At 45.6% G+C, this 25,908-nt stretch overlaps 7 non-coding genes and 39 pseudogenes across 7 annotated transcripts; all 46 read left to right on the top strand.

The window, feature by feature from the left end:
• Positions 1-309: 309 nt before the first annotated feature.
• Positions 310-427, top strand: LOC148857002 (5S ribosomal RNA; annotated as a pseudogene).
• A 736-nt stretch (positions 428-1,163) lies between these two features.
• On the top strand, positions 1,164-1,282 carry LOC148857003 (5S ribosomal RNA; annotated as a pseudogene).
• A 359-nt stretch (positions 1,283-1,641) lies between these two features.
• LOC148857004 (5S ribosomal RNA) lies at positions 1,642-1,759 on the top strand (annotated as a pseudogene).
• Positions 1,760-2,118: 359 nt separating this feature from the next.
• Positions 2,119-2,237, top strand: LOC148857005 (5S ribosomal RNA). Its single transcript, XR_016097904.1, has one exon. It is a non-coding gene; the product is annotated as a 5S ribosomal RNA (ribosomal RNA).
• A 359-nt stretch (positions 2,238-2,596) lies between these two features.
• Positions 2,597-2,714, top strand: LOC148857006 (5S ribosomal RNA; annotated as a pseudogene).
• Positions 2,715-3,073: 359 nt separating this feature from the next.
• On the top strand, positions 3,074-3,192 carry LOC148857007 (5S ribosomal RNA; annotated as a pseudogene).
• An 836-nt stretch (positions 3,193-4,028) lies between these two features.
• On the top strand, positions 4,029-4,147 carry LOC148857008 (5S ribosomal RNA). Its single transcript, XR_016098043.1, has one exon. It is a non-coding gene; the product is annotated as a 5S ribosomal RNA (ribosomal RNA).
• Positions 4,148-4,506: 359 nt separating this feature from the next.
• LOC148857009 (5S ribosomal RNA) lies at positions 4,507-4,624 on the top strand (annotated as a pseudogene).
• A 359-nt stretch (positions 4,625-4,983) lies between these two features.
• Positions 4,984-5,102, top strand: LOC148857010 (5S ribosomal RNA; annotated as a pseudogene).
• Positions 5,103-5,461: 359 nt separating this feature from the next.
• On the top strand, positions 5,462-5,579 carry LOC148857011 (5S ribosomal RNA; annotated as a pseudogene).
• A 359-nt stretch (positions 5,580-5,938) lies between these two features.
• On the top strand, positions 5,939-6,057 carry LOC148857012 (5S ribosomal RNA; annotated as a pseudogene).
• Positions 6,058-6,893: 836 nt separating this feature from the next.
• On the top strand, positions 6,894-7,012 carry LOC148857013 (5S ribosomal RNA; annotated as a pseudogene).
• A 359-nt stretch (positions 7,013-7,371) lies between these two features.
• On the top strand, positions 7,372-7,490 carry LOC148857014 (5S ribosomal RNA; annotated as a pseudogene).
• Positions 7,491-7,849: 359 nt separating this feature from the next.
• On the top strand, positions 7,850-7,967 carry LOC148857015 (5S ribosomal RNA; annotated as a pseudogene).
• Positions 7,968-8,326: 359 nt separating this feature from the next.
• LOC148857016 (5S ribosomal RNA) lies at positions 8,327-8,445 on the top strand (annotated as a pseudogene).
• An 836-nt stretch (positions 8,446-9,281) lies between these two features.
• On the top strand, positions 9,282-9,400 carry LOC148857017 (5S ribosomal RNA). The gene has a single exon (XR_016097949.1). It is a non-coding gene; the product is annotated as a 5S ribosomal RNA (ribosomal RNA).
• Positions 9,401-9,759: 359 nt separating this feature from the next.
• Positions 9,760-9,878, top strand: LOC148857018 (5S ribosomal RNA; annotated as a pseudogene).
• A 359-nt stretch (positions 9,879-10,237) lies between these two features.
• Positions 10,238-10,355, top strand: LOC148857019 (5S ribosomal RNA; annotated as a pseudogene).
• A 359-nt stretch (positions 10,356-10,714) lies between these two features.
• Positions 10,715-10,833, top strand: LOC148857020 (5S ribosomal RNA; annotated as a pseudogene).
• Positions 10,834-11,668: 835 nt separating this feature from the next.
• LOC148857021 (5S ribosomal RNA) lies at positions 11,669-11,787 on the top strand. The gene has a single exon (XR_016098096.1). It is a non-coding gene; the product is annotated as a 5S ribosomal RNA (ribosomal RNA).
• Positions 11,788-12,146: 359 nt separating this feature from the next.
• LOC148857022 (5S ribosomal RNA) lies at positions 12,147-12,265 on the top strand (annotated as a pseudogene).
• A 359-nt stretch (positions 12,266-12,624) lies between these two features.
• Positions 12,625-12,742, top strand: LOC148857023 (5S ribosomal RNA; annotated as a pseudogene).
• Positions 12,743-13,101: 359 nt separating this feature from the next.
• On the top strand, positions 13,102-13,220 carry LOC148857024 (5S ribosomal RNA; annotated as a pseudogene).
• An 836-nt stretch (positions 13,221-14,056) lies between these two features.
• On the top strand, positions 14,057-14,175 carry LOC148857025 (5S ribosomal RNA). Its single transcript, XR_016098182.1, has one exon. It is a non-coding gene; the product is annotated as a 5S ribosomal RNA (ribosomal RNA).
• A 359-nt stretch (positions 14,176-14,534) lies between these two features.
• On the top strand, positions 14,535-14,653 carry LOC148857026 (5S ribosomal RNA; annotated as a pseudogene).
• A 359-nt stretch (positions 14,654-15,012) lies between these two features.
• Positions 15,013-15,130, top strand: LOC148857027 (5S ribosomal RNA; annotated as a pseudogene).
• An 836-nt stretch (positions 15,131-15,966) lies between these two features.
• On the top strand, positions 15,967-16,085 carry LOC148857028 (5S ribosomal RNA; annotated as a pseudogene).
• Positions 16,086-16,444: 359 nt separating this feature from the next.
• Positions 16,445-16,563, top strand: LOC148857029 (5S ribosomal RNA; annotated as a pseudogene).
• A 359-nt stretch (positions 16,564-16,922) lies between these two features.
• On the top strand, positions 16,923-17,040 carry LOC148857030 (5S ribosomal RNA; annotated as a pseudogene).
• A 359-nt stretch (positions 17,041-17,399) lies between these two features.
• Positions 17,400-17,518, top strand: LOC148857031 (5S ribosomal RNA; annotated as a pseudogene).
• A 359-nt stretch (positions 17,519-17,877) lies between these two features.
• Positions 17,878-17,995, top strand: LOC148857032 (5S ribosomal RNA; annotated as a pseudogene).
• Positions 17,996-18,354: 359 nt separating this feature from the next.
• On the top strand, positions 18,355-18,473 carry LOC148857033 (5S ribosomal RNA; annotated as a pseudogene).
• An 836-nt stretch (positions 18,474-19,309) lies between these two features.
• On the top strand, positions 19,310-19,428 carry LOC148857034 (5S ribosomal RNA). Its single transcript, XR_016097950.1, has one exon. It is a non-coding gene; the product is annotated as a 5S ribosomal RNA (ribosomal RNA).
• A 359-nt stretch (positions 19,429-19,787) lies between these two features.
• LOC148857035 (5S ribosomal RNA) lies at positions 19,788-19,906 on the top strand (annotated as a pseudogene).
• A 359-nt stretch (positions 19,907-20,265) lies between these two features.
• LOC148857036 (5S ribosomal RNA) lies at positions 20,266-20,383 on the top strand (annotated as a pseudogene).
• Positions 20,384-20,742: 359 nt separating this feature from the next.
• LOC148857037 (5S ribosomal RNA) lies at positions 20,743-20,861 on the top strand (annotated as a pseudogene).
• Positions 20,862-21,220: 359 nt separating this feature from the next.
• On the top strand, positions 21,221-21,338 carry LOC148857038 (5S ribosomal RNA; annotated as a pseudogene).
• Positions 21,339-21,697: 359 nt separating this feature from the next.
• LOC148857039 (5S ribosomal RNA) lies at positions 21,698-21,816 on the top strand (annotated as a pseudogene).
• A 359-nt stretch (positions 21,817-22,175) lies between these two features.
• LOC148857040 (5S ribosomal RNA) lies at positions 22,176-22,293 on the top strand (annotated as a pseudogene).
• A 359-nt stretch (positions 22,294-22,652) lies between these two features.
• Positions 22,653-22,771, top strand: LOC148857041 (5S ribosomal RNA). Its single transcript, XR_016097951.1, has one exon. It is a non-coding gene; the product is annotated as a 5S ribosomal RNA (ribosomal RNA).
• Positions 22,772-23,130: 359 nt separating this feature from the next.
• On the top strand, positions 23,131-23,249 carry LOC148857042 (5S ribosomal RNA; annotated as a pseudogene).
• Positions 23,250-23,608: 359 nt separating this feature from the next.
• Positions 23,609-23,726, top strand: LOC148857043 (5S ribosomal RNA; annotated as a pseudogene).
• Positions 23,727-24,085: 359 nt separating this feature from the next.
• On the top strand, positions 24,086-24,204 carry LOC148857044 (5S ribosomal RNA; annotated as a pseudogene).
• Positions 24,205-24,563: 359 nt separating this feature from the next.
• Positions 24,564-24,681, top strand: LOC148857045 (5S ribosomal RNA; annotated as a pseudogene).
• Positions 24,682-25,040: 359 nt separating this feature from the next.
• Positions 25,041-25,159, top strand: LOC148857046 (5S ribosomal RNA; annotated as a pseudogene).
• Positions 25,160-25,518: 359 nt separating this feature from the next.
• Positions 25,519-25,636, top strand: LOC148857047 (5S ribosomal RNA; annotated as a pseudogene).
• The last annotated feature ends 272 nt before the right edge of the window (positions 25,637-25,908 follow it).

The raw sequence follows: 25,908 nt of genomic DNA on the forward strand, positions 1-25,908 counted from the left end.
CGTTTCGGTGAGACAACTGGAAACAACGCGCCGGATACTCAGACCATTTGCGGCACGATCGTCATTACTAAATGGGAACGGTGCAAAACCGGGCTTTTAGCATTCGTCGTGCATTGTGGGCTCCGCGATATTATTGCATCTATCCGGGGCTGCGGCAGATCTGGAAAGGAAGAACTCCGCTCACGTGGGAGCTTGTGCACGGTTACAATGGGAGGAAAGTTGCATACACCGTTTTTTCAAGTCTGAAAGAATTAATGGAGGGCATCAAGATAGTGAGTGCACAAAGATTTAAGCGAGCAAGAAGAAAATGGGTGCGATCATACCAGCACTAAAGCATCCGATCCCATTTGAACTCCGAAGCTAAGCGTTCTTGGCAAGAGTAGTACTAAGATTGGTGACCTCCAAGGAAGTCCACGTGTTGCACCCCAATTTTATTAATATTTTATTTTTGATATACTATTTGCAAATTCCATATGTCGTTTCGGCGAGACAACTAGAAACAACACGCCGGATACTCGGACCATTTGCGGCACGATCGTCATTACTGAATGGGAACGGTGCAAAATCTGGCTTTTGGCATTCGTCGTGCATTGTGGGCCCCACGATATTATTGCATCGATCCGGGGCTGCGGCAGATCTGGAAAGGAATAACTCCGCTCACGTGGGAGCTTGTGCACGGTTACCAAGGGAGGAATGTTGCATACACCATTTTTTCAAGTCTAAAAGAATTAATGGAGGGGAGCAAGATAGTGAGTGCATAAAGATTTAAGCGAGCAAAAAGCAAACAGGTGCGATCATACCAGCACTAATACACCGGATCCCATCAGAACTCCGAAGTTAAAAATTCCATATGTCGTTTCGGCGAGACAACTGGAAACAACGCGCCGGATACTCGGAGCATTTACGGTTCGATCATCATTACTGAATGGGAACGGTGCAAAACTGGGATTTGGGCGTTCGTCACGGATTGTGGGCCCCACGATATTATTGCATCTATCCGGGGCTGCGGCAGATCTGGAAATGAATAACTCCGCTCACGTGGGAGCTTGTGCACGGGTACCAAGGGAGGAAAGTTGCATACACCGTTTTTTCAAGGCTGAAAGAATTAATGGAGGGGAGCAAGATAGTGAGTGCATAAAGATTTAAGCGAGCAAGAAGCAATCGGGTGCGATCATACCTGCACTAATACACCAGATCCCATCAGAACTCCGAAGTTAAGCGTGCTTGGGCGAAAGTAGTACTAGGATTGGTGAACTCCTAGGAAGTCCTCGTGTTGCACCCCAATTTTATTAATATTTTATTTTTGATATACTATTTCCAAATTCCATATGTCGTTTCGGCGAGACAAGTGGAAACAACGCGCCGGATACTCGGAGCATTTGCGGTTCGATCGTCAATATTGAATGGGAACGGTGCAAAACCGGGCTTTGGGTGTTCGTCGTGCATTGTGGGCCCCGCGATAGTATTGCATCTATCCGGGGCTGCGGCAGATCTGGAAATGAATAACTCCGCTCACGTGGGAGCTTGTGCACGGGTACCAAGCGAGGAAAGTTGCATACACCGTTTTTTCAAGTCTGAAAGAATTAATGGAGGGGAGCAAAGTAGTGAGTGCATAAAGATTTAAGCATGCAGGAAGAAAATGGGAGCGATCATACCAGCACTAATGCATCGGATCCCATTTGAACTTCGAAGTTAAGCGTTCTTGGCGAGAGAAGTACTAAGATTGGTGACCTCCTAGGAAGTCCTCGTGTTGCACCCAAATTTTATTAATATTTTATTTTTGATATACTATTTGCAAATTCCATATGTCGTTTCGGCGATACAACTAGATACAACGCGTCGGATACTCGGACCATTTGCGGCACGATCGTCATTACTGAATGGGCACGGTGCAAAACCGGGCTTTTGGCATTCGTCGTGCATTGTGGGCCCCGCGATATTATTGCTTCTATCCGGGGCTGCGGCAGATCTACAAAGGAATAACTCCACTCACGTGGAAGCTTGTGCACGGGTACCAAGGGAGGAAAGTTGCATACACCGTTTTTTCAAGTCTGAAATAATTAATCGAGGGGAACAAGATAGTGAGTGCATAAGGATTTAAGCGAGCAAAAAGCAAACGGGTGCGATCATACCAGCACTAATGCACCGGATCCCATCAGAACTCCGAATTTAAGCATGCTTGGGCAAGAGTAGTACTAGGATGGGTGACCTCCTGGGAAGTCCTCGTGTTGCACCCCAATTTTATTAATATTTTATTTTTGATATAGTATTTGCAAATTCCATATGTCGTTTCAGTGAGACAACTAGAAACAACGCGCCGGATACTCGGACCATTTGCGGCACGATCGTCATTACTAAATGGGAACGGTGCAAAACCGGGCTTTTAGCATTCGTCGTGCATTGTGGGCTCCGCGATATTATTGCATCTATCCGGGGCTGCGGCAGATCTGGAAAGGAAGAACTCCGCTCACGTGGGAGCTTGTGCACGGTTACAATGGGAGGAAAGTTGCATACACCGTTTTTTCAAGTCTGAAAGAATTAATGGAGGGCAGCAAGATAGTGAGTGCACAAAGATTTAAGCGAGCAAGAAGAAAATGGGTGCGATCATACCAGCACTAAAGCATCGGATCCCATTTGAACTCCGAAGCTAAGCGTTCTTGGCGAGAGTAGTACTAAGATGGGTGACCTCCAAGGAAGTCCTCGTGTTGCACCCCAATTTTATTAATATTTTATTTTTTATATACTATTTGCAAATTCCATATGTCATTTCGGCGAGACAACTAGAAACAACACGCCGGATACTCGGACCATTTGCGGCACGATCGTCATTACTGAATGGGAACGGTGCAAAATCGGGCTTTTCGCATTCGTCGTGCATTGTGGGCCCCACGATATTATTGCATCTATCCGGAGCTGCGGCAGATCTCGAAAGGAATAACTCCGCTCACGTGGGAGCTTGTGCACGATTACCAAGGGAGGAAAGTTGCATACACCATTTTTTCAAGTCTAAAAGAATTAATGGAGGGGAGCAAGATAGTGAGTGCATAAAGATTTAAGCGAGCAAAAAGCAAACAGGTGCGATCATACCAGCACTAATACACCGGATCCCATCAGAACTCCGAAGTTAAGCGTGCTTGGGCGAGAGTAGTACTAGGATTGGTGAACTCCTAGGAAGTCCTCGTGTTGCACCCCAATTTTATTAATATTTTATTTTTGATATACTATTTTCAAATTCCATATGTCGTTTCGGCGAGACAACTGGAAACAACGCGCCGGATACTCGGAGCATTTGCGGTTCGATCGTCATTATTGAATGGGAACGGTGCAAAACCGGGCTTTGTGTGTTCGTCGTGCATTGTGGGCCCCGCGATAGTATTGCATCTATCCGGGGCTGCGGCAGATCTGGAAATGAATAACTCCGCTCACGTGGGAGCTTGTGCACGGGTACCAAGGGAGGAAAGTTGCATACACCGTTTTTTCAAGTCTGAAAGAATTAATGGAGGGGAGCAAAATAGTGAGTGCATAAAGATTTAAGCATGCAGGAAGAAAATGGGTGCTATCGTACCAGCACTAATGCATCGGTTCCCAGTTGAACTTCGAAGTTAAGCGTTCTTGGCGAGAGAAGTACTAAGATTGGTGACCTCCTAGGAAGTCCTCGTGTTGCACCCCAATTTTATTAATATTTTATTTTTGATATACTATTTGCAAATTCCATATGTCGTTTCGGCGATACAACTAGAAACAACGCGCCGGATACTCGGACCATTTGCGGCACGATCGTCATTACTGAATGGACACGGTGCAAAACCGGGCTTTTGGCATTCGTCGTGCATTGTGGGCCCTGCGATATTAATGCATCTATCCGGGGCTGCGGCAGATCTACAAAGGAATAACTCCACTCACGTGGAAGTTTGTGCACGGTTACCAAGGGAGGAAAGTTGCATACACCGTTTTTTCAAGTCTGAAATAATTAATCGAGGGGAACAAGATAGTGAGTGCATAAGGATTTAAGCGAGCAAAAAGCAAACGGGTGCGATCATACCAGCACTAATGCACCGGATCCCATCAGAACTCCGAATTTAAGCATGCTTGGGCAAGAGTAGTACTAGGTTGGGTGACCTCCTGGGAAGTCCTCGTGTTGCACCCCAATTTTATTAATATTTTATTTTTGATATACTATTTGCCAATTCCATATGTCGTTTCGGTGAGACAACTGGAAACAACGCGCCGGATACTCGGACCATTTGCGGCACGATCGTCATTACTAAATGGGAACGGTGCAAAACCGGGCTTTTAGCATTCGTCGTGCATTGTGGGCTCCGCGATATTATTGCATCTATCCGGGGCTGCGGCAGATCTGGAAAGGAAGAACTCCGCTCATGTGGGAGCTTGTGCACGGTTACAATGGGAGGAAAGTTGCATACACCATTTTTTCAAGTCTGAAAGAATTAATGGAGGGCAGCAAGATAGTGAGTGCACAAAGATTTAAGCGAGCAAGAAGAAAATGGGTGCGATCATACCAGCACTAAAGCATCGGATCCCATTTGAACTCCGAAGCTAAGCGTTCTTGGCGAGAGTAGTACTAAGATTGGTGACCTCCAAGGAAGTCCTCGTGTTGCACCCCAATTTTATTAATATTTTATTTTTTATATACTATTTGCAAATTCCATATGTCGTTTCGGCGAGAGAACTAGAAACAACACGCCGGATACTCGGACCATTTGCGGCACGATCGTCATTACTGAATGGGAACGGTGCAAAATCTGGCTTTTCGCATTCGTCGTGCATTGTGGGCCCCGCGATATTATTGCATCTATCCGGGGCTGCGGCAGATCTGGAAAGGAATAACTCCGCTCACGTGGGAGCTTGTGCACGGTTACCAAGGGAGGAAAGTTGCATACACCATTTTTTCAAGTCTAAAAGAATTAATGGAGGGGAGCAAGATAGTGAGTGCATAAAGATTTAAGCGAGCAAAAAGCAAACAGGTGCGATCATACCAGCACTAATACACCGGATCCCATCAGAACTCCGAAGTTAAGCGTGCTTGGGCGAGAGTAGTACTAGGATTGGTGAACTCCTAGGAAGTCCTCGTGTTGCACCCCAATTTTATTAATATTTCATTTTTGATATACTATTTTCAAATTCCATATGTCGTTTCGGCGAGACAACTAGAAACAACGCGTCGGATACTCGGAGCATTTACGGCTCGATCATCATTACTGAATGGGAACGGTGCAAAACTGGGATTTGGGCGTTCGTCATGGATTGTGGGCCCCGCGATATTATAGCATCTATCCGGGGCTGCGGCAGATCTGGAAATGAATAACTCCGCTCACGTGGGAGCTTGTGCACGGGTACCAAGGGAGGAAAGTTGCATACACCGTTTTTTCAAGTCTGAAAGAATTAATGGAGGGGAGCAAAATAGTGAGTGCATAAAGATTTAAGCGAGCAAAAAGAAAATGGGTGCGATCATACAAGCACAAATGCATCGGATCCCATTTGAACTCCGAAGTTAAGCGTTCTTGGCGAGAGTAGTACTAAGATTGGTGACCTCCTAGGAAGTCCTCGTGTTGCACCCCAATTTTATTAATATTTTATTTTTGATATACTATTTGCAAATTCCATATGTCGTTTCGGCGAAACAACTGGAAACAACGCGCCGGATACTCGGACCATTTGCGGTTCGATCGTCATTATTGAATGGGAACGGTGCAAAATCGGGCTTTGGGCGTTCGTCGTGCATTGTGGGCCCCGCGATACTGTTGCATCTATCCGGGGCTGCGGCAGATCTGGAAATGAATAACTCCGCTCACGTCGGAGCTTGTGCACGGGTACCAAGGGAGGAAAGTTGCATACACCGTTTTTTCAAGTCTGAAAGAATTAATGGAGGGGAGCAAGATAGTGAGTGCATAAAGATTTAAGCGAGCAAGAAGCAATCGGGTGCGATCATACCAGCACTAATACACCAGATCCCATCAGAACTCCGAAGTTAAGCGTGCTTGGGCGAGAGTAGTACTAGGATTGGTGAACTCCTAGGAAGTCCTCGTGTTGCACCCCAATTTTATTAATATTTTATTTTTGATATACTATTTGCAAATTCCATATGTCGTTTCGGCGAGACAAGTGGAAACAACGCGCCGGATACTCGGAGCATTTGCGGTTCGATCATCATTATTGAATGGGAACGGTGCAAAACCGGGCTTTGGGTGTTCGTCGTGCATTGTGGGCCCCGCGATAGTATTGCATCTATCCGGGGCTGCGGCAGATCTGGAAATGAATAACTCCACTCACGTGGGAGCTTGTGCACGGGTACCAAGGGAGGAAAGTTGCATACACCATTTTTTCATGTCTGAAAGAATTAATGGAGGGGAGCAAAATAGTGAATGCACAAAGATTTAAGCATGCAGAAAGAAAATGACTGCGATCATACCAGCACTAATGCATCGGAACCCATTTGAACTTCGAAGTTAAGCGTTCTTGGCGAGAGAAGTACTAAGATTGGTGACCTCCTAGAAAGTCCTCGTGTTGCACCCCAATTTTATTAATATTTTATTTTTGATATACTATTTGCAAATTCCATATGTCGTTTCGGCGATACAACCAGAAACAACGCGCCGGATACTCAGACCATTTGCGGCACGATCGTCATTACTGAATGGGAACGGTGCAAAACCGGGCTTTTGGCATTCGTCGTGCATTGTGGGCCCCGCGATATTATTGCATCTATCCGGGGCTGCGGCAGATCTACAAAAGAATAACTCCGCTCACGTGGAAGCTTGTGCACGGTTACCAAGGGAGGAAAGTTGCATACACCATTTTTTCAAGTCTGAAATAATTAATCGAGGGGAACAAGATAGTGAGTGCATAAGGATTTAAGCGAGCAAAAAGCAAACGGGTGCGATCATACTAGCACTAATGCACCGGATCCCATCAGAACTCCGAATTTAAGCTTGCTTGGGCAAGAGTAGTACTAGGATGGGTGACCTCCTGGGAAGTCCTCGTGTTGCACCCCAATTTTATTAATATTTTATTTTTGATATACTATTTGCAAATTCCATATGTCATTTCGGCGAGACAACTGGAAACAACGCGCCGGATACTCGGACCATTTGCGGCACGATCGTCATTACTAAATGGGAACGGTGCAAAACCGGGCCTTTAGCATTCGTCGTGCATTGTGGGCCCCGTGATATTATTGCATCTATCCGGGGCTGCGGCAGATCTGGAAAGGAAGAACTCCGCTCACGTGGGAGCTTGTGCACGGTTACAATGGGAGGAAAGTTGCATACACCATTTTTTCAAGTCTGAAAGAATTAATGGAGGGGAGCAAGATAGTGAGTGCATAAAGATTTAAGCGAGCAAGAAGCAAACAGGTGCGATCATACCAGCACTAATACACCGGATCCCATCAGAACTCCGAAGTTAAGCGTGCTTGGGCGAGAGTAGTACTAGGATTGGTGAACTCCTAGGAAGTCCTCGTGTTGCACCCCAATTTTATTAATATTTCATTTTTGATATACTATTTTCAAATTCCATATGTCGTTTCGGCGAGACAACTGGAAACAACGCGTCGGATACTCGGAGCATTTACGGTTCGATCATCATTACTGAATGGGAACGGTGCAAAACTGGGATTTGGGCGTTCGTCATGGATTGTGGGCCCCGCGATATTATTGCATCTATCCGGGGCTGCGGCAGATCTGGAAATGAATAACTCCACTCACGTGGGAGCTTGTGCACGGGTACCAAGGGAGGAAAGTTGCATACACCGTTTTTTCAAGTCTGAAAGAATTAATGGAGGGGAGCAAAATAGTGAGTGCATAAAGATTTAAGCGAGCAAAAAGAAAATGGGTGCGATCATACAAGCACTAATGCATCGGATCCCATTTGAACTCCGAAGTTAAGCGTTCTTGGCGAGAGTAGTACTAAGATTGGTGACCTCCTAGGAAGTCCTCGTGTTGCACCCCAATTTTATTAATATTTTATTTTTGATATACTATTTGCAAATTCCATATGTCGTTTCGGCGAAACAACTGGAAACAACGCGCCGGATACTCAGACCATTTGCGGTTCGATCGTCATTATTGAATGGGAACGGTGCAAAATCGGGCTTTGGGTGTTCGTCGTGCATTGTGGGCCGCGCGATACTGTTGCATCTATCCGGGGATGCGGCAGATCTGGAAATGAATAACTCCGCTCACGTCGGAGCTTGTGCACGGGTACCAAGGGAGGAAAGTTGCATACACCGTTTTTTCAAGTCTGAATGAATTAATGGAGGGGAGCAAGATAGTGAGTGCATAAAGATTTAAGCGAGCAAGAAGCAATCGGGTGCGATCATACCAGCACTAATACACCAGATCCCATCAGAACTCCGAAGTTAAGCGTGCTTGGGCGAGAGTAGTACTAGGATTGGTGAACTCCTAGGAAGTCCTCGTGTTGCACCCCAATTTTATTAATATTTTATTTTTGATATACTATTTGCAAATTCCATATGTCGTTTCGGCGAGACAAGTGGAAACAACGCGCCGGATACTCGGAGCATTTGCGGTTCGATCGTCATTATTGAATGGGAACGGTGCAAAACCGGGCTTTGGGTGTTCGTCGTGCATTGTGGGCCCCGTGATAGTATTGCATCTATCCGGGGCTGCGGCAGATCTGGAAATGAATAACTCCACTCACGTGGGAGCTTGTGCACGGGTACCAAGGGAGGAAAGTTGCATACACCATTTTTTCATGTCTGAAAGAATTAATGGAGGGGAGCAAAATAGTGAATGCATAAAGATTTAAGCATGCAGAAAGAAAATGACTGCGATCATACCAGCACTAATGAATCGAAACCCATTTGAACTTCGAAGTTAAGCGTTCTTGGCGAGAGAAGTACTAAGATTGGTGACCTCCTAGGAAGTCCTCGTGTTGCACCCCAATTTTATTAATATTTTATTTTTGATATACTATTTGCAAATTCCATATGTCATTTCGGCGATACAACCAGAAACAACGCGCCGGATACTCAGACCATTTGCGGCACGATCGTCATTACTGAATGGGAACGGTGCAAAACCGGGCTTTTGGCATTCGTCGTGCATTGGGGGCCCCGCGATATTATTGCATCTATCCGGGGCTGCGGCAGATCTACAAAGGAATAACTCCGCTCACGTGGAAGCTTGTGCACGGTTACCAAGGGAGGAAAGTTGCATACACCATTTTTTCAAGTCTGAAATAATTAATCGAGGGGAACAAGATAGTGAGTGCATAAGGATTTAAGCGAGCAAAAAGCAAACGGGTGCGATCATACCAGCACTAATGCACCGGATCCCATCAGAACTCCGAATTTAAGCTTGCTTGGGCAAGAGTAGTACTAGGATGGGTGACCTCCTGGGAAGTCCTCGTGTTGCACCCCAATTTTATTAATATTTTATTTTTGATATACTATTTGCAAATTCCATATGTCATTTCGGCGAGACAACTGGAAACAACGCGCCGGATACTCGGACCATTTGCGGCACGATCGTCATTACTAAATGGGAACGGTGCAAAACCGGGCTTTTAGCATTCGTCGTGCATTGTGGGCCCCGTGATATTATTGCATCTATCCGGGGCTGCGGCAGATCTGGAAAGGAAGAACTCCGCTCACGTGGGAGCTTGTGCACGGTTACAATGGGAGGAAAGTTGCATACACCATTTTTTCAAATCTGAAAGAATTAATGGAGGGGAGCAAGATAGTGAGTGCATAAAGATTTAAGCGAGCAAGAAGCAAACAGGTGCGATCATACCAGCACTAATACACCGGATCCCATCAGAACTCCGAAGTTAAGCGTGCTTGGGCGAGAGTAGTACTAGGATTGGTGAACTCCTAGGAAGTCCTCGTGTTGCACCCCAATTTTATTAATATTTCATTTTTGATATACTATTTTCAAATTCCATATGTCGTTTCGGCGAGACAACTGGAAACAACGCGTCGGATACTCGGAGCATTCACGGTTCGATCATCATTACTGAATGGGAACGGTGCAAAACTGGGATTTGGGCGTTCGTCATGGATTGTGGGCCCCGCGATATTATTGCATCTATCCGGGGCTGCGGCAGATCTGGAAATGAATAACTCCGCTCACGTGGGAGCTTGTGCACGGGTACCAAGGGAGGAAAGTTGCATACACCGTTTTTTCAAGTCTGAAAGAATTAATGGAGGGGAGCAAAATAGTGAGTGCATAAAGATTTAAGCGAGCAAAAAGAAAATGGGTGCGATCATACAAGCACTAATGCATCGGATCCCATTTGAACTCCGAAGTTAAGCGTTCTTGGCGAGAGTAGTACTAAGATTGGTGACCTCCTAGGAAGTCCTCGTGTTGCACCCCAATTTTATTAATATTTTATTTTTGATATACTATTTGCAAATTCCATATGTCGTTTCGGCGAAACAACTGGAAACAACGCGCCGGATACTCGGACCATTTGCGGTTCGATCGTCATTATTGAATGGGAACGGTGCAAAATCGGGCTTTGGGTGTTCGTCGTGCATTGTGGGCCCCGCGATACTGTTGCATCTATCCGGGGATGCGGCAGATCTGGAAATGAATAACTCCGCTCACGTCGGAGCTTGTGCACGGGTACCAAGGGAGGAAAGTTGCATACACCGTTTTTTCAAGTCTGAATGAATTAATGGAGGGGAGCAAGATAGTGAGTGCATAAAGATTTAAGCGAGCAAGAAGCAATCGGGTGCGATCATACCAGCACTAATACACCAGATCCCATCAGAACTCCGAAGTTAAGCGTGCTTGGGCGAGAGTAGTACTAGGATTGGTGAACTCCTAGGAAGTCCTCGTGTTGCACCCCAATTTTATTAATATTTTATTTTTGATATACTATTTGCAAATTCCATATGTCGTTTCGGCGAGACAAGTAGAAACAACGCGCCGGATACTCGGAGCATTTGCGGTTCGATCGTCATTATTGAATGGGAACGGTGCAAAACCGGGCTTTGGGTGTTCGTCGTGCATTGTGGGCCCCGCGATAGTATTGCATCTATCCGGGGCTGCGGCAGATCTGGAAATGAATAACTCCACTCACGTGGGAGCTTGTGCACGGGTACCAAGGGAGGAAAGTTGCATACACCATTTTTTCATGTCTGAAAGAATTAATGGAGGGGAGCAAAATAGTGAATGCATAAAGATTTAAGCATGCAGAAAGAAAATGACTGCGATCATACCAGCACTAATGCATCGGAACCCATTTGAACTTCGAAGTTAAGCGTTCTTGGCGAGAGAAGTACTAAGATTGGTGACCTCCTAGGAAGTCCTCGTGTTGCACCCCAATTTTATTAATATTTTATTTTGATATACTATTTGCAAATTCCATATGTCGTTTCGGCGATACAACCAGAAACAACGCGCCGGATACTCAGACCATTTGCGGCACGATCGTCATTACTGAATGGGAACGGTGCAAAACCGGGCTTTTGGCATTCGTCGTGCATTGGGGGCCCCGCGATATTATTGCATCTATCCGGGGCTGCAGCAGATCTACAAAGGAATAACTCCGCTCACGTGGAAGCTTGTGCACGGTTACCAAGGGAGGAAAGTTGCATACACCATTTTTTCAAGTCTGAAATAATTAATCGAGGGGAACAAGATAGTGAGTGCATAAGGATTTAAGCGAGCAAAAAGCAAACGGGTGCGATCATACCAGCACTAATGCACCGGATCCCATCAGAACTCCGAATTTAAGCTTGCTTGGGCACGAGTAGTACTAGGATGGGTGACCTCCTGGGAAGTCCTCGTGTTGCACCCCAATTTTATTAATATTTTATTTTTGATATACTATTTGCAAATTCCATATGTCATTTCGGCGAGACAACTGGAAACAACGCGCCGGATACTCGGACCATTTGCGGCACGATCGTCATTACTAAATGGGAACGGGGCAAAACCGGGCTTTTAGCATTCGTCGTGCATTGTGGGCCCCGTGATATTATTGCATCTATCCGGGGCTGCGGCAGATCTGGAAAGGAAGAACTCCGCTCACGTGGGAGCTTGTGCACGGTTACAATGGGAGGAAAGGTGCATACACCATTTTTTCAAGTCTGAAAGAATTAATGGAGGGGAGCAAGATAGTGAGTGCATAAAGATTTAAGCGAGCAAGAAGCAAACAGGTGCGATCATACCAGCACTAATACACCGGATCCCATCAGAACTCCGAAGTTAAGCGTGCTTGGGCGAGAGTAGTACTAGGATTGGTGAACTCCTAGGAAGTCCTCGTGTTGCACCCCAATTTTATTAATATTTCATTTTTGATATACTATTTTCAAATTCCATATGTCGTTTCGGCGAGACAACTGGAAACAACGCGTCGGATACTCGGAGCATTTACGGTTCGATCATCATTACTGAATGGGAACGGTGCAAAACTGGGATTTGGGCGTTCGTCATGGATTGTGGGCCCCGCGATATTATTGCATCTATCCGGGGCTGCGGCAGATCTGGAAATGAATAACTCCGCTCACGTGGGAGCTTGTGCACGGGTACCAAGGGAGGAAAGTTGCATACACCGTTTTTTCAAGTCTGAAAGAATTAATGGAGGGGAGCAAAATAGTGAGTGCATAAAGATTTAAGCGAGCAAAAAGAAAATGGGTGCGATCATACAAGCACTAATGCATCGGATCCCATTTGAACTCCGAAGTTAAGCGTTCTTGGCGAGAGTAGTACTAAGATTGGTGACCTCCTAGGAAGTCCTCGTGTTGCACCCCAATTTTATTAATATTTTATTTTTGATATACTATTTGCAAATTCCATATGTCGTTTCGGCGAAACTACTGGAAACAACGCGCCGGATATTCGGACCATTTGCGGTTCGATCGTCATTATTGAATGGGAACGGTGCAAAATCGGGCTTTGGGTGTTCGTCGTGCATTGTGGGCCCCGCGATACTGTTGCATCTATCCGGGGATGCGGCAGATCTGGAAATGAATAACTCCGCTCACGTCGGAGCTTGTGCACGGGTACCAAGGGAGGAAAGTTGCATACACCGTTTTTTCAAGTCTGAATGAATTAATGGAGGGGAGCAAGATAGTGAGTGCATAAAGATTTAAGCGAGCAAGAAGCAATCGGGTGCGATCATACCAGCACTAATACACCAGATCCCATCAGAACTCCGAAGTTAAGCGTGCTTGGGCGAGAGTAGTACTAGGATTGGTGAACTCCTAGGAAGTCCTCGTGTTGCACCCCAATTTTATTAATATTTTATTTTTGATATACTATTTGCAAATTCCATATGTCGTTTCGGCGAGACAAGTGGAAACAACGCGCCGGATACTCGGAGCATTTGCGGTTCGATCGTCATTATTGAATGGGAACGGTGCAAAACCGGGCTTTGGGTGTTCGTCGTGCATTGTGGGCCCCGCGATAGTATTGCATCTATCCGGGGCTGCGGCAGATCTGGAAATGAATAACTCCACTCACGTGGGAGCTTGTGCACGGGTACCAAGGGAGGAAAGTTGCATACACCATTTTTTCATGTCTGAAAGAATTAATGGAGTGGAGCAAAATAGTGAATGCATAAAGATTTAAGCATGCAGAAAGAAAATGACTGCGATCATACCAGCACTAATCCATCGGAACCCATTTGAACTTCGAAGTTAAGCGTTTTTGGCGAGAGAAGTACTAAGATTGGTGACCTCCTAGGAAGTCCTCGTGTTGCACCCCAATTTTATTAATATTTTATTTTTGATATACTATTTGCAAATTCCATATGTCATTTCGGCGATACAACCAGAAACAACGCGCCGGATACTCAGACCATTTGCGGCACGATCGTCATTACTGAATGGGAACGGTGCAAAACCGGGCTTTTGGCATTCGTCGTGCATTGGGGGCCCCGCGATATTATTGCATCTATCCGGGGCTGCGGCAGATCTACAAAGGAATAACTCCGCTCACGTGGAAGCTTGTGCACGGTTACCAAGGGAGGAAAGTTGCATACACCATTTTTTCAAGTCTGAAATAATTAATCGAGGGGAACAAGATAGTGAGTGCATAAGGATTTAAGCGAGCAAAAAGCAAACGGGTGCGATCATACCAGCACTAAGGCACCGGATCCCATCAGAACTCCGAATTTAAGCTTGCTTGGGCAAGAGTAGTACTAGGATGGGTGACCTCCTGGGAAGTCCTCGTGTTGCACCCCAATTTTATTAATATTTTATTTTTGATATACTATTTGCAAATTCCATATGTCATTTCGGCGAGACAACTAGAAACAACACGCCGGATACTCGGACCATTTGCGGCACGATCGTCATTACTAAATGGGAACGGGGCAAAACCGGGCTTTTAGCATTCGTCGTGCATTGTGGGCCCCGTGATATTATTGCATCTATCCGGGGCTGCGGCAGATCTGGAAAGGAAGAACTCCGCTCACGTGGGAGCTTGTGCACGGTTACAATGGGAGGAAAGTTGCATACACCATTTTTTCAAGTCTGAAAGAATTAATGGAGGGGAGCAAGATAGTGAGTGCATAAAGATTTAAGCGAGCAAGAAGCAAACAGGTGCGATCATACCAGCACAAATACACCGGATCCCATCAGAACTCCGAAGTTAAGCGTGCTTGGGCGAGAGTAGTACTAGGATTGGTGAACTCCTAGGAAGTCCTCGTGTTGCACCCCAATTTTATTAATATTTTATTTTTGATATACTATTTTCAAATTCCATATGTCGTTTCGGCGAGACAACTGGAAACAACGCGCCAGATACTCGGAGCATTTACGGCACGATCGTCATTACTGAATGGGAACGGTGCAAAACCGGGATTTGGGCGTTCGTCATGCATTGTGGGCCCCGTGATATTATTGCATCTATCCGGGGCTGCGGCAGATCTGGAAATGAATAACTCCGCTCACGTGGGAGCTTGTGCACGGGTACCAAGGGAGGAAAGTTGCATACACCGTTTTTTCAAGCCTGAAAGAATTAATGGAGGGGAGCAAAATAGTGAGTGCACAAAGATTTAAGCGAGCAAAAAGAAAATGGGTGCGATCATACAAGCACTAATGCATCGGATCCCATTTGAACTCCGAAGTTAAGCGTTCTTGGCGAGAGTAGTACTAAGATTGGTGACCTCCAAGGAAGTCCTCGTGTTGCACCCCAATTTTATTAATATTTTATTTTTGATATACTATTTGCAAATTCCATATGTCGTTTCGGCGAGACAACTAGAAACAACACGCCGGATACTCGGACCATTTGCGACACGATCGTCATTATTGAATGGGAACGGTGCAAAATCGGGCTTTGGGTGTTCGTCGTGCATTGTGGGCCCCGCGATAGTATTGCATCTATCCGGGGCTGCGGCAGATCTGGAAATGAATAACTCCGCTCACGTGGGAGCTTGTGCACGGGTACCAAGGGAGGAAAGTTGCATACACCATTTCTTCAAGTCTGAAACAATTAATGGAGGGGAGCAAAATAGTGAGTGCATAAAGATTTAAGCGAGCAAAAAGAAAATGGGTGCGATCATACAAGCACTAATGCATTGGATCCCATTTGAATACCGAAGTTAAGCGTTCCTGGCGAGAGTAGTACTAAGATTGGTGACCTCCTAGGAAGTCCTCGTGTTGCACCCCAATTTTATTAATATTTTGTTTTTGATATACTATTTGCAAATTCCATATGTCGTTTCGGCGAAACAACTGGAAACAACGCGCCGGATACTCGGACCATTTGTGGTTCGATCGTCATTATTGAATGGGAACGGTGCAAAACCGGGCTTTGGGTGTTCGTCGTGCATTGTGGGCCCCGCGATACTATTGCATCTATCCGGGGCTGCGGCAGATCTGGAAATGAATAACTCCGCTCACGTGGGAGCTTGTGCACGGGTACCAAGGGAGGAAAGTTGCATACACCATTTTTTCAAGTCTGAATGAATTAATGGAGGGGAGCAAGATAGTGAGTGCATAAAGATTTAAGCGAGCAAGAAGCAATCGGGTGCGATCATTCCAGCACTAATACACCAGATCCCATCAGAACTCCGAAGTTAAGCGTGCTTGGGCGAGAGTAGTACTAGGATTGGTGACCTCCTAGGAAGTCCTCGTGTTGCACCCCAATTTTATTACTATTTTATTTTTGATATACTATTTGCAAATTCCATATGTCGTTTCGGCGAGACAAGTAGAAACAACGCGCCGGATACTCGGAGCATTTGCGGCTCGATCGTCATTACTGAATGGGAACGGTGCAAAACCGGGCTTTGGGTGTTCGTCGTGCATTGTGGGCCCCGCGATAGTATTGCATCTATCCGGGGCTGCGGCAGATCTGGAAATGAATAACTCCACTCACGTGGAAGCTTGTGCACGGGTACCAAGGGAGGAAAGTTGCATACACCGTTTTTTCAAGCCTGAAAGAATTAATGGAGGGGAGCAAGATAGTGAGTGCATAAAGATTTAAGCGAGCAAGAAGCAAACAGGTGCGATCATACCAGCACAAATACACCGGATCCCATCAGAACTCCGAAGTTAAGCGTGCTTGGGCGAGAGTAGTACTAGGATTGGTGAACTCCTAGGAAGTCCTCGTGTTGCACCCCAATTTTATTAATATTTTATTTTTGATATACTATTTTCAAATTCCATATGTCGTTTCGGCGAGACAACTGGAAACAACGCGCCAGATACTCGGAGCATTTACGGCTCGATCGTCATTACTAAATGGGAACGGTGCAAAACTGGGATTTGGGCGTTCGTCGTGGATTGTGGGCCCCGCGATATTATTGCATCTATCCGGGGCTGCGGCAGATCTGGAAATGAATAACTCCGCTCACGTGGGAGCTTGTGCACGGGTACCAAGGGAGGAAAGTTGCATACACCGTTTTTTCAAGCCTGAAAGAATTAATGGAGGGCAGCAAAATAGTGAGTGCATAAAGATTTAAGCGAGCAAAAAGAAAATGGGTGCGATCATACAAGCACTAAAGCATCGGATCCCATTTGAACTCCGAAGTTAAGCGTTCTTGGCGAGAGTATTACTAAGATTGGTGACCTCCTAGGAAGTCCTCGTGTTGCACCCCAATTTTATTAATATTTTATTTTTGATATACTATTTGCAAATTCCATATGTCGTTTCGGCGAGACAACTGGAAACAACACGCCGGATACTCGGACCATTTGCGGCTCGATCGTCATTACTGAATGGGAACGGTGCAAAATCGGGCTTTTCGCATTCGTCGTGCATTGTGGGCCCCACGATATTATTGCATCTATCCGGGGCTGCGGCAGATCTGGAAAGGAATAACTCCGCTCACGTGGGAGCTTGTGCACGGTTACCAAGGGAGGAAAGTTGCATACACCATTTTTTCAAGTCTAAAAGAATTAATGGAGGGGAGCAAGATAGTGAGTGCATAAAGATTTAAGCGAGCAAAAAGCAAACAGGTGCGATCATACCAGCACTAAAACACCGGATCCCATCAGAACTCCGAAGTTAAGCGTGCTTGGGCGAGAGTAGTACTAGGATTGGTGAACTCCTAGGAAGTCCTCGTGTTGCACCCCAATTTTATTAATATTTTATTTTTGATATACTATTTTCAAATTCCATATGTCGTTTCGGCAAAACAACTGGAAACAACGCGCCGGATACTCGGAGCATTTACGGTTCGATCATCATTACTGAATGGGAACGGTGCAAAACTGGGATTTGGGCGTTCGTCATGGATTGTGGGCCCCGCGATATTATTGCATCTATCCGGGGCTGCGGCAGATCTGGAAATGAATAACTCCGCTCACGTGGGAGCTTGTGCACGGGTACCAAGTGAGGAAAGTTGCATACACCGTTTTTTCAAGTCTGAAAGAATTAATGGAGGGGAGCAAAATAGTTAGTGCATAAAGATTTAAGCGAGCAAAAAGAAAATGGGTGCGATCATACAAGCACTAATGCATCGGATCCCATTTGAACTCCGAAGTTAAGCGTTCTTGGCGAGAGTAGTACTAAGATTGGTGACCTCCTAGGAAGTCCTCGTGTTGCACCCCAATTTTATTAATATTTTATTTTTGATATACTATTTGCAAATTCCATATGTCGTTTCGGCGAAACAACTGGAAACAATGCGCCGGATACTCGGACCATTTGCGGTTCGATCGTCATTATTGAATGGGAACGGTGCAAAACCGGGCTTTGGGTGTTCGTCGTGCATTATGGGCCCCGCGATACTGTTGCATCTATCCTGGGCTGCGGCAGATCTGGAAATGAATAACTCCGCTCACGTCGGAGCTTGTGCACGGGTACCAAGGGAGGAAAGTTGCATACACCGTTTTTTCAAGTCTGAATGAATTAATGGAGGGGAGCAAGATAGTGAGTGCATAAAGATTTAAGCGAGCAAGAAGCAATCGGGTGCGATCATACCAGCACTAATACACCAGATCCCATCAGAACTCCGAAGTTAAGCGTGCTTGGGCGAGAGTTGTACTAGGATTGGTGAACTCCTAGGAAGTCCTCGTGTTGCACCCCAATTTTATTAATATTTTATTTTTGATATACTATTTGCAAATTCCATATGTCGTTTCGGCGAGACAAGTGGAAACAACGCGCCGGATACTCGGAGCATTTGCGGTTCGATCGTCATTATTGAATGGGAACGGTGCAAAACCGGGCTTTGGGTGTTCGTCGTGCATTGTGGGCCCCGCGATAGTATTGCATCTATCCGGGGCTGCGGCAGATCTGGAAATGAATAACTCCACTCACGTGGGAGCTTGTGCACGGGTACCAAGGGAGGAAAGTTGCATACACCATTTTTTCAAGTCTGAAAGAATTAATGGAGGGGAGCAAAATAGTGAATGCATAAAGATTTAAGCATGCAGAAAGAAAATGACTGCGATCATACCAGCACTAATGCATCGGAACCCATTTGAACTTCGAAGTTAAGCGTTCTTGGCGAGAGAAGTACTAAGATTGGTGACCTCCTAGGAAGTCCTCGTGTTGCACCCCAATTTTATTAATATTTTATTTTTGATATACTATTTGCAAATTCCATATGTCGTTTCGGCGATACAACCAGAAACAACGCGCCGGATACTCGGACCATTTGCGGCACGATCGTCATTACTGAATGGGAATGGTGCAAAACCGGGCTTTTGGCATTCGTCGTGCATTGGGGGCCCCGCGATATTATTGCATCTATCCGGGGCTGCGGCAGATCTACAAAGGAATAACTCCGCTCACGTGGAAGCTTGTGCACGGTTACCAAGGGAGGAAAGTTGCATACACCGTTTTTTCAAGTCTGAAATAATTAATCGAGGGGAACAAGATAGTGAGTGCATAAGGATTTAAGCGAGCAAAAAGCAAACGGGTGCGATCATACCAGCACTAATGCACCGGATCCCATCAGAACTCCGAATTTAAGCTTGCTTGGGCAAGAGTAGTACTAGGATGGGTGACCTCCTGGGAAGTCCTCGTGTTGCACCCCAATTTTATTAATATTTTATTTTTGATATACTATTTGCAAATTCCATATGTCATTTCGGCGAGACAACTGGAAACAACGCGCCGGATACTCGGACCATTTGCGGCACGATCGTCATTACTAAATGGGAACGGTGCAAAACCGGGCTTTTAGCATTCATCGTGCATTGTGGGCCCCGTGATATTATTGCATCTATCCGGGGCTGCGGCAGATCTGGAAAGGAAGAACTCCGCTCACGTGGGAGCTTGTGCACGGTTACAATGGGAGGAAAGTTGCATACACCATTTATTCAAGTCTGAAAGAATTAATGGAGGGGAGCAAGATAGTGAGTGCATAAAGATTTAAGCGAGCAAAAAGCAAACAGGTGCGATCATACCAGCACTAATACACCGGATCCCATCAGAACTCCGAAGTTAAGCGTGCTTGGGCGAGAGTAGTACTAGGATTGGTGAACTCCTAGGAAGTCCTCGTGTTGCACCCCAATTTTATTAATATTTTATTTTTGATATACTATTTTCAAATTCCATATGTCGTTTCGGCGAGAAAACTGGAAACAACGCGCCGGATACTCGGAGCATTTACGGTTCGATCGTCATTACTGAATGGGAACGGTGCAAAACTGGGATTTGGGCGTTCGTCATGGATTGTGGGCCCCGCGATATTATTGCATCTATCCGGGGCTGCGGCAGATCTGGAAATGAATAACTCCGCTCACGTGGGAGCTTGTGCACGGGTACCAAGGGAGGAAAGTTGCATACACCGTTTTTTCAAGCCTGAAAGAATTAATGGAGGGGAGCAAAATAGTGAGTGCATAAAGATTTAAGCGAGCAAAAAGAAAATGGGTGCGATCATACAAGCACTAATGCATCGGATCCCATTTGAACTCCGAAGTTAAGCGTTCTTGGCGAGAGTATTACTAAGATTGGTGACCTCCTAGGAAGTCCTCGTGTTGCACCCCAATTTTATTAATATTTTATTTTTGATATACTATTTGGAAATTCCATATGTCGTTTCGGCGAGACAACTGGAAACAACGCGCCGGATACTCGGACCATTTGCGGTTCGATCGTCATTATTGAATGGGAACGGTGCAAAATCGGGCTTTTCGCATTCGTCGTGCATTGTGGGCCCCACGATATTATTGCATCTATCCGGGGCTGCGGCAGATCTGGAAAGGAATAACTCCGCTCACGTGGGAGCTTGTGCACGGTTACCAAGGGAGGAAAGTTGCATACACCATTTTTTCAAGTCTAAAAGAATTAATGGAGGGGAGCAAGATAGTGAGTGCATAAAGATTTAAGCGAGCAAAAAGCAAACAGGTGCGATCATACCTGCACTAAAACACCGGATCCCATCAGAACTCCGAAGTTAAGCGTGCTTGGGGGAGAGTAGTACTAGGATTGGTGAACTCCTAGGAAGTCCTCGTGTTGCACCCCAATTTTATTAATATTTTATTTTTGATATACTATTTTCAAATTCCATATGTCGTTTCGGCAAAACAACTGGAAACAACGCGCCGGATACTCGGAGCATTTACGGTTCGATCATCATTACTGAATGGGAACGGTGCAAAACTGGGATTTGGGCGTTCGTCATGGATTGTGGGCCCCGCGATATTATTGCATCTATCCGGGGCTGCGGCAGATCTGGAAATGAATAACTCCGCTCACGTGGGAGCTTGTGCACGGGTACCAAGTGAGGAAAGTTGCATACACCGTTTTTTCAAGTCTGAAAGAATTAATGGAGGGGAGCAAAATAGTTAGTGCATAAAGATTTAAGCGAGCAAAAAGAAAATGGGTGCGATCATACAAGCACTAATGCATCGGATCCCATTTGAACTCCGAAGTTAAGCGTTCTTGGCGAGAGTAGTACTAAGATTGGTGACCTCCTAGGAAGTCCTCGTGTTGCACCCCAATTTTATTAATATTTTATTTTTGATATACTATTTGCAAATTCCATATGTCGTTTCGGCGAAACAACTGGAAACAACGCGCCGGATACTCGGACCATTTGCGGTTCGATCGTCATTATTGAATGGGAACGGTGCAAAACCGGGCTTTGGGTGTTCGTCGTGCATTATGGGCCCCGCGATACTGTTGCATCTATCCTGGGCTGCGGCAGATCTGGAAATGAATAACTCCGCTCACGTCGGAGCTTGTGCACGGGTACCAAGGGAGGAAAGTTGCATACACCGTTTTTTCAAGTCTGAATGAATTAATGGAGGGGAGCAAGATAGTGAGTGCATAAAGATTTAAGCGAGCAAGAAGCAATCGGGTGCGATCATACCAGCACTAATACACCAGATCCCATCAGAACTCCGAAGTTAAGCGTGCTTGGGCGAGAGTTGTACTAGGATTGGTGAACTCCTAGGAAGTCCTCGTGTTGCACCCCAATTTTATTAATATTTTATTTTTGATATACTATTTGCAAATTCCATATGTCGTTTCGGCGAGACAAGTGGAAACAACGCGCCGGATACTCGGAGCATTTGCGGTTCGATCGTCATTATTGAATGGGAACGGTGCAAAACCGGGCTTTGGGTGTTCGTCGTGCATTGTGGGCCCTGCGATAGTATTGCATCTATCCGGGGCTGCGGCAGATCTGGAAATGAATAACTCCACTCACGTGGGAGCTTGTGCACGGGTACCAAGGGAGGAAAGTTGCATACACCATTTTTTCAAGTCTGAAAGAATTAATGGAGGGGAGCAAAATAGTGAATGCATAAAGATTTAAGCATGCAGAAAGAAAATGGCTGCGATCATACCAGCACTAATGCATCGGAACCCATTTGAACTTCGAAGTTAAGCGTTCTTGGCGAGAGAAGTACTAAGATTGGTGACCTCCTAGGAAGTCCTCGTGTTGCACCCCAATTTTATTAATATTTTATTTTTGATATACTATTTGCAAATTCCATATGTCGTTTCGGCGATACAACCAGAAACAACGCGCCGGATACTCAGACCATTTGCGGCACGATCGTCATTACTGAATAGGAACGGTGCAAAACCGGGCTTTTGGCATTCGTCGTGCATTGGGGGCCCCGCGATATTATTGCATCTATCCGGGGCTGCGGCAGATCTACAAAGGAATAACTCCGCTCACGTGGAAGCTTGTGCACGGTTTCCAAGGGAGGAAAGTTGCATACACCGTTTTTTCAAGTCTGAAATAATTAATCGAGGGGAACAAGATAGTGAGTGCATAAGGATTTAAGCGAGCAAAAAGCAAACGGGTGCGATCATACCAGCACTAATGCACCGGATCCCATCAGAACTCCGAATTTAAGCTTGCTTGGGCAAGAGTAGTACTAGGATGGGTGACCTCCTGGGAAGTCCTCGTGTTGCACCCCAATTTTATTAATATTTTATTTTTGATATACTATTTGCAAATTCCATATGTCATTTCGGTGAGACAACTGGAAACAACGCGCCGGATACTCGGACCATTTGCGGCACGATCGTCATTACTAAATGGGAACGGTGCAAAACCGGGCTTTTAGCATTCATCGTGCATTGTGGGCCCCGTGATATTATTGCATCTATCCGGGGCTGCGGCAGATCTGGAAAGGAAGAACTCCGCTCACGTGGGAGCTTGTGCACGGTTACAATGGGAGGAAAGTTGCATACACCATTTATTCAAGTCTGAAAGAATTAATGGAGGGGAGCAAGATAGTGAGTGCATAAAGATTTAAGCGAGCAAAAAGCAAACAGGTGCGATCATACCAGCACTAATACACCGGATCCCATCAGAACTCCGAAGTTAAGCGTGCTTGGGCGAGAGTAGTACTAGGATTGGTGAACTCCTAGGAAGTCCTCGTGTTGCACCCCAATTTTATTAATATTTTATTTTTGATATACTATTTTCAAATTCCATATGTCGTTTCGGCGAGAAAACTGGAAACAACGCGCCGGATACTCGGAGCATTTACGGTTCGATCGTCATTACTGAATGGGAACGGTGCAAAACTGGGATTTGGGCGTTCGTCATGGATTGTGGGCCCCGCGATATTATTGCATCTATCCGGGGCTGCGGCAGATCTGGAAATGAATAACTCCGCTCACGTGGGAGCTTGTGCACGGGTACCAAGGGAGGAAAGTTGCATACACCGTTTTTTCAAGCCTGAAAGAATTAATGGAGGGGAGCAAAATAGTGAGTGCATAAAGATTTAAGCGAGCAAAAAGAAAATGGGTGCGATCATACAAGCACTAATGCATCGGATCCCATTTGAACTCCGAAGTTAAGCGTTCTTGGCGAGAGTAGTACTAAGATTGGTGACCTCCTAGGAAGTCCTCGTGTTGCACCCCAATTTTATTAATATTTTATTTTTGATATACTATTTGCAAATTCCATATGTCGTTTCGGCGAAATAACTGGAAACAACGCGCCGGATACTCGGACCATTTGCGGTTCGATCGTCATTATTGAATGGGAACGGTGCAAAATCGGGCTTTTCGCATTCGTCGTGCATTGTGGGCCCCACGATATTATTGCATCTATCCGGGGCTGCGGCAGATCTGGAAAGGAATAACTCCGCTCACGTGGGAGCTTGTGCACGGTTACCAAGGGAGGAAAGTTGCATACACCATTTTTTCAAGTCTAAAAGAATTAATGGAGGGGAGCAAGATAGTGAGTGCATAAAGATTTAAGCGAGCAAAAAGCAAACAGGTGCGATCATACCAGCACTAAAACACCGGATCCCATCAGAACTCCGAAGTTAAGCGTGCTTGGGGGAGAGTAGTACTAGGATTGGTGAACTCCGAGGAAGTCCTCGTGTTGCACCCCAATTTTATTAATATTTTATTTTTGATATACTATTTTCAAATTCCATATGTCGTTTCGGCGAGACAACTGGAAACAACGCGCCGGATACTCGGAGCATTTACGGTTCGATCATCATTACTGAATGGGAACGGTGCAAAACTGGGATTTGGGCGTTCGTCATGGATTGTGGGCCCCGCGATATTATTGCATCTATCCGGGGCTGCGGCAGATCTGGAAATGAATAACTCCGCTCACGTGGGAGCTTGTGCACGGGTACCAAGTGAGGAAAGTTGCATACACCATTTTTTCAAGTCTGAAAGAATTAATGGAGGGGAGCAAAATAGTTAGTGCATAAAGATTTAAGCGAGCAAAAAGAAAATGGGTGCGATCATACAAGCACTAATGCATCGGATCCCATTTGAACTCCGAAGTTAAGCGTTCTTGGCGAGAGTAGTACTAAGATTGGTGACCTCCTAGGAAGTCCTCGTGTTGCACCCCAATTTTATTAATATTTTATTTTTGATATACTATTTGCAAATTCCATATGTCGTTTCGGCGAAACAACTGGAAACAATGCGCCGGATACTCGGACCATTTGCGGTTCGATCGTCATTATTGAATGGGAACGGTGCAAAACCGGGCTTTGGGTGTTCGTCGTGCATTATGGGCCCCGCGATACTGTTGCATCTATCCAGGGCTGCGGCAGATCTGGAAATGAATAACTCCGCTCACGTCGGAGCATGTGCACGGGTACCAAGGGAGGAAAGTTGCATACACCATTTTTTCAAGTCTGAATGAATTAATGGAGGGGAGCAAGATAGTGAGTGCATAAAGATTTAAGCGAGCAAGAAGCAATCGAGTGCGATCATACCAGCACTAATACACCAAATCCCATCAGAACTTCGAAGTTAAGCGTGCTTGGGCGAGAGTTGTACTAGGATTGGTGAACTCCTAGGAAGTCCTCGTGTTGCACCCCAATTTTATAAATATTTTATTTTTGATATACTATTTGCAAATTCCATATGTCGTTTCGGCGAGACAAGTGGAAACAACGCGCCGGATACTCGGAGCATTTGCGGTTCGATCGTCATTATTGAATGGGAACGGTGCAAAACCGGGCTTTGGGTGTTCGTCGTGCATTGTGGGCCCTGCGATAGTATTGCATCTATCCGGGGCTGCGGCAGATCTGGAAATGAATAACTCCACTCACGTGGGAGCTTGTGCACGGGTACCAAGGGAGGAAAGTTGCATACACCATTTTTTCATGTCTGAAAGAATTAATGGAGGGGAGCAAAATAGTGAATGCATAAAGATTTAAGCATGCAGAAAGAAAATGGCTGCGATCATACCAGCACTAATGCATCGGAACCCATTTGAACTTCGAAGTTAAGCGTTCTTGGCGAGAGAAGTACTAAGATTGGTGACCTCCTAGGAAGTCCTCGTGTTGCACCCCAATTTTATTAATATTTTATTTTTGATATACTATTTGCAAATTCCATATGTCGTTTCGGCGATACAACCAGAAACAACGCGCCGGATACTCAGACCATTTGCGGCACGATCGTCATTACTGAATAGGAACGGTGCAAAACCGGGCTTTTGGCATTCGTCGTGCATTGGGGGCCCCGCGATATTATTGCATCTATCCGGGGCTGCGGCAGATCTACAAAGGAATAACTCCGCTCACGTGGAAGCTTGTGCACGGTTACCAAGGGAGGAAAGTTG

The sequence above is a fragment of the Nelumbo lutea genome, chromosome 4 (genome assembly GCF_056320005.1).
Source record: "Nelumbo lutea isolate HS-2025 chromosome 4, American lotus-T2T, whole genome shotgun sequence".
NCBI classification, from domain to species: domain Eukaryota; kingdom Viridiplantae; phylum Streptophyta; class Magnoliopsida; order Proteales; family Nelumbonaceae; genus Nelumbo; species Nelumbo lutea.